Below are 9,528 nucleotides of genomic sequence, written 5' to 3' on the forward strand. Positions count from 1 at the left end.
GCCAACAAGCCACCCTCTTCCCTCAGAAGTAAAAACAAAAGTCCTTGGTCCACAGCCAAGCACAAAAACAGTTAAGTTGAAAGATCTTGAGGCAAGGCGCGCGACCGAGACCTCTGAGAACTCAAAACGAACACGAGCATGGATGATCATCGAGTGTTCAAACGATGACATTTAAGTCTTGAGAACGGTCAAAAATGGGGTGTCTACATTCACCCCTCTCCGTTATATGTATATAGGTGAAGATGTGGACTAAGTGCAACAACTAAATCCATTCATGCATCATGTATATTAATGGTTCATGCGTTCATGCTATATGTTATGTACTTGTGAGACTTAGGGCTTGCTAGTATTAGAATGAGGAAAAAAGAAGTATCGAAGGTTATGTTAGAAATTTATTTTGTTATGTGATTTGAGTTAGGGGATAGCTTAGAACTTGATTTGAGAACCATGGGGTATGCCTAAACCTTAAGTGAGGAGCTTAAAGACCTTAGTCTAATAAACCTGACCATTTCATGCTAGTTACTATTTTACTAAGTAGGATTAGTGATAATTAAGTATGATTAATGAATCTTAATTAGGATTAATTAGGGTGAGTATGATTAGGATAAGAGAGATTAATTAGTCCTAACCTAGATTAATTAAGCACAAATAAACAAGATTAGAGGTTTGATAATATTATAACTTTTGCCCTACCACATACAATAAAACCTTAGGCCCCTATACCAAGCAAAAGAGAGAAAAATTAGCCATATTGAAGAACCAACAAGAGGGAGAAGGAAAGGAAAAGAAGAAAAGAGGAGAGAAGGGAGAAAAGAAAGGAACTTCAAGAACTTCAACAAAAATTTAATCTAGAAGTGTTCCAAGGTAAGATTTCAACCTTAAACCTTGTAATAGACCTTTCAAACATCAAAGGATAGGAAGAAATTAGAATCAAATTGAGTTAGAAATGAACAACTTGGAAGAAATAGAAAAGAAGTTGAGCTAGGAAAGAAAATATGCTAGGAAGCTTAGGAATTCACTATTTTGATTGATGTCTTAATGTTCTTGGTGTACATGGGTCTCTATTTTCACATATTCTTATGATTTTCAAGAGTTTCCACGATTTAATTTATGCTTTGGAAAGAAAGAAAAGAAAGGTTTTGGAAAAGATTTGAAAATCAACTAAATCAAGGGGTTTGATCTTTTAAGCATAGGATTTCATTATGTTTTGACGTGGAAAACAACTATAATTCTAAGTTTCCTATTGATTTTGCATGTTTTTGGGTGTTTTAACTTGAACCCTAAGCTTGAGAATGAAAGAAAATAAGCTAGAACAAACAGAATTTTTGAACGACAGGTTCTTGCCCAGAACCACACGTGCAGTGGGGCTTCCCGCACGTACAGCAGTCTTCCTTCAGCAAACATTTGGCTACTGGAATAATTGCACGTGCGGCCGTACGTGCCTCGACCTTCCTGCACGTGTAGTTTTGGTTCTACACGTGCGAAAATCTCCTATTTTGTATACTCTTTTGTTTTGCAACCTTTTTTTTTCACATAGAACACTTCTTAGACCCATTTGGCACATAAACAAGGTTTAAACTAGACCTAGAAGGGTAGGATACTTGAGGAAATTAGGGGAAATGCTTAACTAAGTTAGGTAACCGATTTGTTATGTTAATACTTAGGACGCTCAATGTTTTGTTTTCATTTTGTAGGTCAAGTCTTGAAGAAGTTAAGCCCTTGAGCAAGGAGCCAATTGTGAGTGGTAGTGTAGTAAAGTTATGTTCTTTAAAATTATGATTCGAAATGCAAACATATGACACGTTTAGAAGATTATCCTATTGTTTTGCTATAAATTATATCATGTACTAAGATAACTTCTTGGAATTTGTTAGTTATTGGGAATCATGTCAATAACCTTATACTAACTGAGCTCTTCAGCCACCTGTTTTGGACCATGTTTCGTTCCGAAGTGCCTCGAGAATGTTCATCGCTATGTATATGCTTCCAAGTTAGATTTTAATGTCATGTGTAAATTATATTATGTTTGAAAAGTACTTGTGCTTGGTTTAAAATAAAGTTTGTTGGTGTTCATTCATTTACCACTTTACTATATTGCTATTCACTGGGCTTTGACTCACTCCTCCTCCTCCCTATATGTATGTAGGTGATGGTGAGAACCCTATTGTGGATGAGAGATTGTGCTAGAAGTCTTTTTCTTTTATTTTTCTACTTTTGGAAGTTGGAGCTTTCGGACGAAGACCTTGTCATCAAGTTTTGGTTTTTGTTAGCCATATGTTTGTAAATGTTGTACTTTCCTTTTTGAATGTTGAGCTTGTAAAGTCAAAGATAAATAAATAAAGTCGCTTGTTTGTATCATATGATTCATACACAGGCTCTGGATGGACCCTTGGTAATTAATGGACGATGTTGTTTTTCCGCATAAGCTCCAATGTTTTAGTTCAACCTTGTTTTGTCTTGCTAGGCCTTTGGTTGTCAGACACTACTGGCCGATCATAACTATTAGGGATGGTTGCGGATTGGATTTGTACGGTTTGCGGTTTGGTTTTCACTCGCTCGGATTTATGCGGTTTGGGAAAAAGTCAAATCGCAACCGCCCATAATGCGGTTTGCGGTTTGCGCAGATAGGGTTCGTGAATGTGGGGCGGTTGCGGGCGGTTGTGGGCGGTTTGTGGATTGAACTTTTTCCTTTAAAAATCTAATTTTTTAGTTAAATAAGTCAAATCTTGCAACTTCAATTACAAACAGCACATAAAGTTAGAGATACATGGAAAGCAGATGCTAAGAAGCAAGAAAAACAAACTGATTGTCATTAAAATTTACCAGAACCATTTCTCTTTTGCAAACCAAATTCACAAAAAAAAAAAAGAGTTGATTTCTATATCAATTCTTTAAAAAGTCAATTTATTTTTTTTTCTTTTTTCGTGACAATATTATTTGAAAGTGAAGTTCTATGTCAATTCTATATGCAGAGATTTAACATTCAAATTATTATCACCTTAACTCAACAATTTGAGCAAAAAAATTAAATGGGCCTGTTTCCTATTGATTTCAGACCACAGTCGTTAAAAAAACATGTTCTCAAAAAACTCTGACTTTTTCCCTTTTGATTAATAAGATAATTGAAAAAGTTTTGGGAACACGTTTTTTCTGGACATTTTAGTATTTTTGTTATGAAATAGAAAACAAAAATTACTTTCTGGTGTAGCTGAAACTAGTTCTTTCTAACAGTATTTTCTCAAAATAGTTTTCAAAATAACGAACCAAAAAAAGCAGCTTACCTGAGAGTTGCCGGAGAGAGAGTTCCTGAAAATTTGTAATATTCCAAACCGCATCCGATCCTAATGTGTTTGCGAAACTACCCATATGTGTGCGGGTTAGATAACCCTATGCCCACCCCTAATAACTACTATCCTGTTTGGGGCGGGATGGGATTGTGACACTAAGAACACGAAGAGGGGTCGCACTAGAACCCTTTTTCTTTTATTTCGTCTTTTGGAGAAGTCCTAACTTTGGAACTAGAGTTTTGTCCTTATGGTTTGTGGTTCTTGTAAGGATAACTTTTGATGTTGTACCCTTTTCTTTTGTTGTTTGGACATGTAAATATCAAGGTAAATAAATAAAATGTATGCTTGTTTTATCTTCATCCTATTTATGCACTTGCTTTGAATGGATTTTGATTAATATAATAAACATGTTATTCCGTTTAAGCCCCAAAATTATAGTTCAATCTTGTCTTGACTTGTCAGGCCTTTGGTAGTTGGATACTACTGGCTGGTCATAGCCATTGAACATGGTAAATTTGGTCCAGGTGCATTTAGTTGAGGCACCTACATAGCCCTGTCCAGAATCAAAGCCTCGGTCGAAGAAACAGCAAGGTATGCCAATTAACGAGATTGGCTTTTTTGATGATGATCTCGTTGGGTTTACTTTACCTCATGATGATGCCTTTGTTATTGAACTGAGGGTAAACAGGTTCTTTGTCAAGCAAATTCTTATTGATCAAGGGAGCACTTCGGAAATCATGTATTATAAAACTTTTCTCAAGCTTGGCCTTAAGGACGAGAATCTCAAGCTAGCTGATTATCTGTTCCTTGGCTTTAATGCCAATCCAGAGTTTCTGCTTGGAAAAATTGTTTTGTTGGTTCATGCCAACACCAAGACACTAGATATGAAATTCTAAGTTGTCAAGTTCCCATCATCTTACAACATAATTATGGGCCAAACGTGGCTCCATGCAATGAAGGTTGTACTGAGTACGTAACATCAGCTCTTGCGGTTCCATACTAAGTACGACATTGAGCAGATTCAGGGATCACAGAGTTCGACAAAAAAATGTTACCATACAGCCCTCGCCATGAAGACAAAGGAGCTTAAGGTCAATTCAATTCAGATTCTTGATAAAGAGGGTCTTGAAGATGTAAGAAAGATACCAACTGATAAAGTGACTGAGAATCTAGAATGGGTTATGATTTCTGAAGATTTGAAAAAGTTTTTCCATATTGGAGCAGGTCTTAGTGTTGCCGAATAATAGGAGTTGGTTGTCTTCCTCCTCAACAACATCAATATTTTTGCTTGGACCCCATATGAGATGCCCAGAGTCGACCTGGAAGTGGTTGTGCACCATTTGAATGTGGATCCAAAAGCCAAACCTATAATATAGAGAAATCGACGAGCGACTGTTGAGCATGTCAAAGCAGTTGTTGAAGAAGTTGATAGATTGCTAGAGGTTGGGGCAATACGGGAAGTAACTTATCCCATATGGTTCTCCAACACCGTGGTAGTGAAAAAGAAGATAGGGACGTGAAAGGTTTGTGTCAACTTCATGGATTTGAATAAGGCATGTCCAAAAGACTATTTTTTCCTTTTCCGAATTGATCAGTTGGTGAATGCCATGACATTTCACTAGAGGATGAGTTTCTTAGATGCTTATCGAGGTTATCATCAAATTGCTATGGACTTAGCCGACTAGGATGAAATGGCGTTTCTCACTGCCAAGGGGAATCTATTGTTACAAGGTTATATGCCTTTTGGATTGAAAAGCATTCAGGCAACTTATCAGCAACTGGTCGTTACCATGTTTAAAGATCAACTCGACAAAACCCTAGAGGTGTGCATCAATGAATGGTCGTAAAGTTAAAAGAAAAGAGTGCTCATCTATCCAATCTTGCTACCACCTTTGATATTTTGCAAAAATATAAGATGAAGCACAACGAGGTCGGCTTAGGCAAATTCCTTGGCTATATAATGAACCACTGCGAAATAGAGTCCAATTCGAAGAAAATCAAGGCCATAACAAAACTCGGCTCTCCTTGAGCTATTAAGGTAGTCCAAAAGTTAATGGGTATGGTACCAGCATTGAACAAATTCATTAGTTGATCCTTCGATTAATACCGACCATTTTTTCTGATACTTTAACAGGGAAAATTGTTCAAAAGGACTCCTGAGTGACAAGAAACTCTCGAGGGGCTTAAGACTTATCTTAGTTTCGTCCCATTACTATCGACTCCAGAACCAAGTGATGAGCTTGTTCTATACTTGGTGGTATCAGATCACACAGTTAGTGCGGTCCTTCTTAGGGAAGAGCTCTAGGAGTAGCAACCTGTCTTTTACGTCAGCAAATCAATGGTCGGAGCAGAAACTCGATATCTACTCCTTAAGAAGTTGATTTTGGCTTTTGTAATGGCTGCCAGAAAGTTGATGCATTACTTCCAAGCCTATACTATTAAGGTCTTGACTAATCACCCTATTCGTTCCATTTTTCGCCGAGTTGAGTCTTTTGGGAAGGTGTCCAAGTGGGCACTAGAACTCGGGCAATATGATCTCAAGTTTCTACCGTGATTATCCATTAAGGGTCAAGTTGTTGCCGATTTCATTGTCGAATTTACTAGACCATTGATTGATGTTGAGTTGAGTTGAGCAACCCGAGCAAGAGTGACGAATGTACGTTGGGGATATATGGAAATTGTATTATGATGGCTAATCAAACCAGCATGACAATAGGGCAGGCGTAGTCATCATGACCCCGGATGGAGCAGGGATTAAGCAATCAGTCAAGCTTGGCTTTGATGCCTCTGACAATAAAGAAGAATACGAAGCCCTCCTAATCAACTGGAGAAATTCACTCCAAATGGGTGCCAAGCATCTACAAGTCTACTGCGACTGAAAACTGGTTATTAGTTAGTTGAAAGGGGAATATGCTGCAAGGAATGATCGTATGCCGGCTTATATACGAATGGCTAGTGCTTTGTTAGGAAAGTTCGATAACCATGAACTAAAACAAATAACCTAGAAGCAAAACACCCATGTTGATGCCTTGGCCTGTCTACTCTCAACTGTCAACTCGGAGGTCAAGCGTACCATTAAAATGAGTTTCATTCCAAGACCAAGCATTAATCTTTCCCAGGAAGAGCCAATTGTACTTGTCATCTAGAGGGGTTTGAGATGGATGCTATAGCCACGTTTCTGGCTTCAAAACAACTACCAGAGGATAAAAAAATGGCCTATAAACTTTGTAACAAAGGTATTATCTTCACCCGAAGGAAAAGTTGGACAAAAAATCGCTGTTGGGACTTTACCTTGAATGTGTCCATCCAAATGGGGTTGGAGATTTCCTAGTTGAAATACATGAGGGAAGTTGTGGTGCGCATTCGGAAAAACAATCATTGGCCCATATAGCAATAACGCAAGGATACTAGTGGCTGATCATGTGAACTGACGCAGAAGAGTATGTTAAGAAATGCGAGCAAAGCCAAAAATTCTCTTCTCTTATGTATTTGCCTGCCGAAGAGCTAACTTCTTTGACCAGTCCTTGGCCCATTTCTTAATGGGAGTTAGATATCGTGGGGCTAATGCCGAGAGCTCCAAGCAATAAATGGTTTTTGATTGTTGCTACCGATTACTTTCCCAAGTGGGTTGAAGTAGAGCCGTTGGTTAGTATATGTGACATAGATGTGAAGCACTTTGTATGGAAGAACATTATAGCACAATTCGGTATCCCCAGGGCACTTATATCATATAATGAGACTTAGTTTGACTGTGGGGTTTATTGAGAATAGTGTGATATGTATGGGATTCGGGCCTATTTTTCTTCATCGGCTTATCTACAAAGCAATAGACAAGCTGAGACCTCTAACAAAGTAGTTTTGGATGGCATCAAGAAGCATTTGGAGAAAGTGAAAGGGAAATGGGTTGAGGAGTTGCCTAGTGTACTGTGTGCTCATCGGACAACACCAAGACGGTCCGTCGGGGAGACTTCGTTTTCTTTGTCCTTTGGCAATGAGGCAATCATACCCCTAGAAATCAGCCTACCATCTCTCCGAACAAAGGCCTTTGACACTAAATAGAACAATATGATGCTCACACTTGATCTCAACTTAATTGAGGAACATCGAGATAGGGCATTAGTCAAAATGGCCTGATATCAATAGCAGCTAACTAAATCTTACAACCAAAAAGTGCGAATTTGCCACTATATGCCTTGCGAGTTAGTCCTAAGAAGGTTCTGCTTGTTGCTAAGAACCCTACTTACGACAAGCTTAGCCTGAGCTAGGATGGACCGTACCAAATAGATTCCATTGCAGGGGTAAGGGCAGGGACATACTGCATTTCGAACATGAATGGCAAGTGATTACCTCAGCCTTGGAACTCTACACATCTTTGCATATTCTACTATTGATGTAAGTTTTTCAGCTTTCTACTTTTTTCGTGTTTAACGAGTTTACATCATTAGATATAGGCAATCAATGACATGAGATATATTATTATCCTTGCAATGTTTGAAATTGATCGCCACTTGAAATCAACAAAAATCTCCGAATTCGAATCTCCATGCTCGACATGAAGCGCTATCAACAAAAGTCTCCGAATTCAGAGCAATCTCCGTGCTCGACACGGAGCGCCATCAACGAGTCTCCGAATTTGGAGCAATCTCTATGCTCGGCATGGAGCGCTATCGTAAAGCAATATCCATACTTGGAAACATACTGCTACTTGCTACGAAAGCTTAAAGTACATGCATTATTTGCAATACAAAAGCAACCTTGAATTGCATTAAGGGAACATGTATAAATTACATGACATAAATAAAAATTACATTATGACTTTACATTTAAAGAACAAGTAACATCAACGCCCCGTTGCTCATAACCATATCGGGTCCCTGAGCTGTGCGAGATAAATTGGCAATTCAGATTTGTTCGGTTGAACCCAAGAATCAAACTGGAGACTCATCTTAAGCCTAATTCTCAGTAAGAGCTTCTGGGCCTTCGTCATCATCTGTCTTCTTAACATCATATGCTTCAAACGTCATTTTGAAGTTCATGTAAAGCGGGGATTCATAATCAATACTCGCTGATTAAAGGGCCTTGATGCATCCATGCTTGAAGTCACGATCCTTATATCGGTAGAGGTCATCGGCAAGATTTTCGATGGTAGTTCGCACTCCTTGCTTCTTTTCTTCTTTAAACCCTTGGTTGTACACTTGGCTTTGATGAAAGTCCTTGAGGAAAAATTATGCAGTTTCTAGATCAGATAAAGCACGACCAACTTGAAGTTGCACTCCTTTGTTTTGGGCTGTCGCAAGTCAATAGACCTCTTCGCTTTTTTCCTTTGCCACCCTGGCTCTTTGAGTCTCTGATTCGACTTTTTTCTCAGCCTTGGACAACCGCCATTGCAAGTTTCGAATTAACCTATCTTTCCGCCTAACCTTTGCTTGGGCGGCATGGAGGTGCATACCAATTTCGTATGAGCTATAGAGCCCCTTCATGGCTCTATGAATTCCTTTCTAATAAACCTCGCAGTCATTGAGGTTGGTTACTGACCTGTGGATTTCATCAAGAAAGATTTGTCAATGGCTACGTTGGGATCATTAACCAACGAGTCAGTCTCTGTCATTGGCTTGTTCCCAATGAAAATTGCGAAGCTCAAGGGGCGAGGTGACTTACTCAACTTGCCTACATTAGGGGCATCAATTGTCTTACTACCTCCTTTATCGCGTGTTCACCCCTAGGCGATCTACTTCGTTGTTTCTTTTGACAAGAGCTCCAGTGGGGTTGGTGCTGTGAATGACATCTATTTTCCTCTTCTATTTCAACCAAACCTCTGCAACAGGAATTATCTTGTGAACGCTAGTCCATTTTTGCATCTAATTCAGCAAGACTCCTAGCTTCGCCACTACTGTTGAATAATATTCTTCCAAACATTAAAGAAGGATCCAAGAAGTGATTAACAACGGAGAATAGCTGTAGAATGTGATTTCGTGAGTTATTTTGTAGTAGATCGAGAAGGATAAAGGAAAAGAGGAGCAGTTGTAGCTTACGGTTTCAATGGAAATGAAGTCTCACACCTTATGGATCTCGAAACTCGAAATAGCCACAAATGGAATGGACAAGGCACGTGTCACTTTAAATAGTCATTATTGGTGCCCTTTTCAAAGCATTTAACAGACTACCACGTGTTAGGCATGTCACATCATCAATCAGCTTGTGCTCCGCCAATCACTGGGGTAACTCCATGATGGCCGGCTTA

Source organism: Camellia sinensis, chromosome 2, assembly GCF_055761805.1.
Source record: "Camellia sinensis isolate YWXY chromosome 2, ASM5576180v1, whole genome shotgun sequence".
Taxonomy (NCBI): Eukaryota; Viridiplantae; Streptophyta; class Magnoliopsida; order Ericales; family Theaceae; genus Camellia; species Camellia sinensis.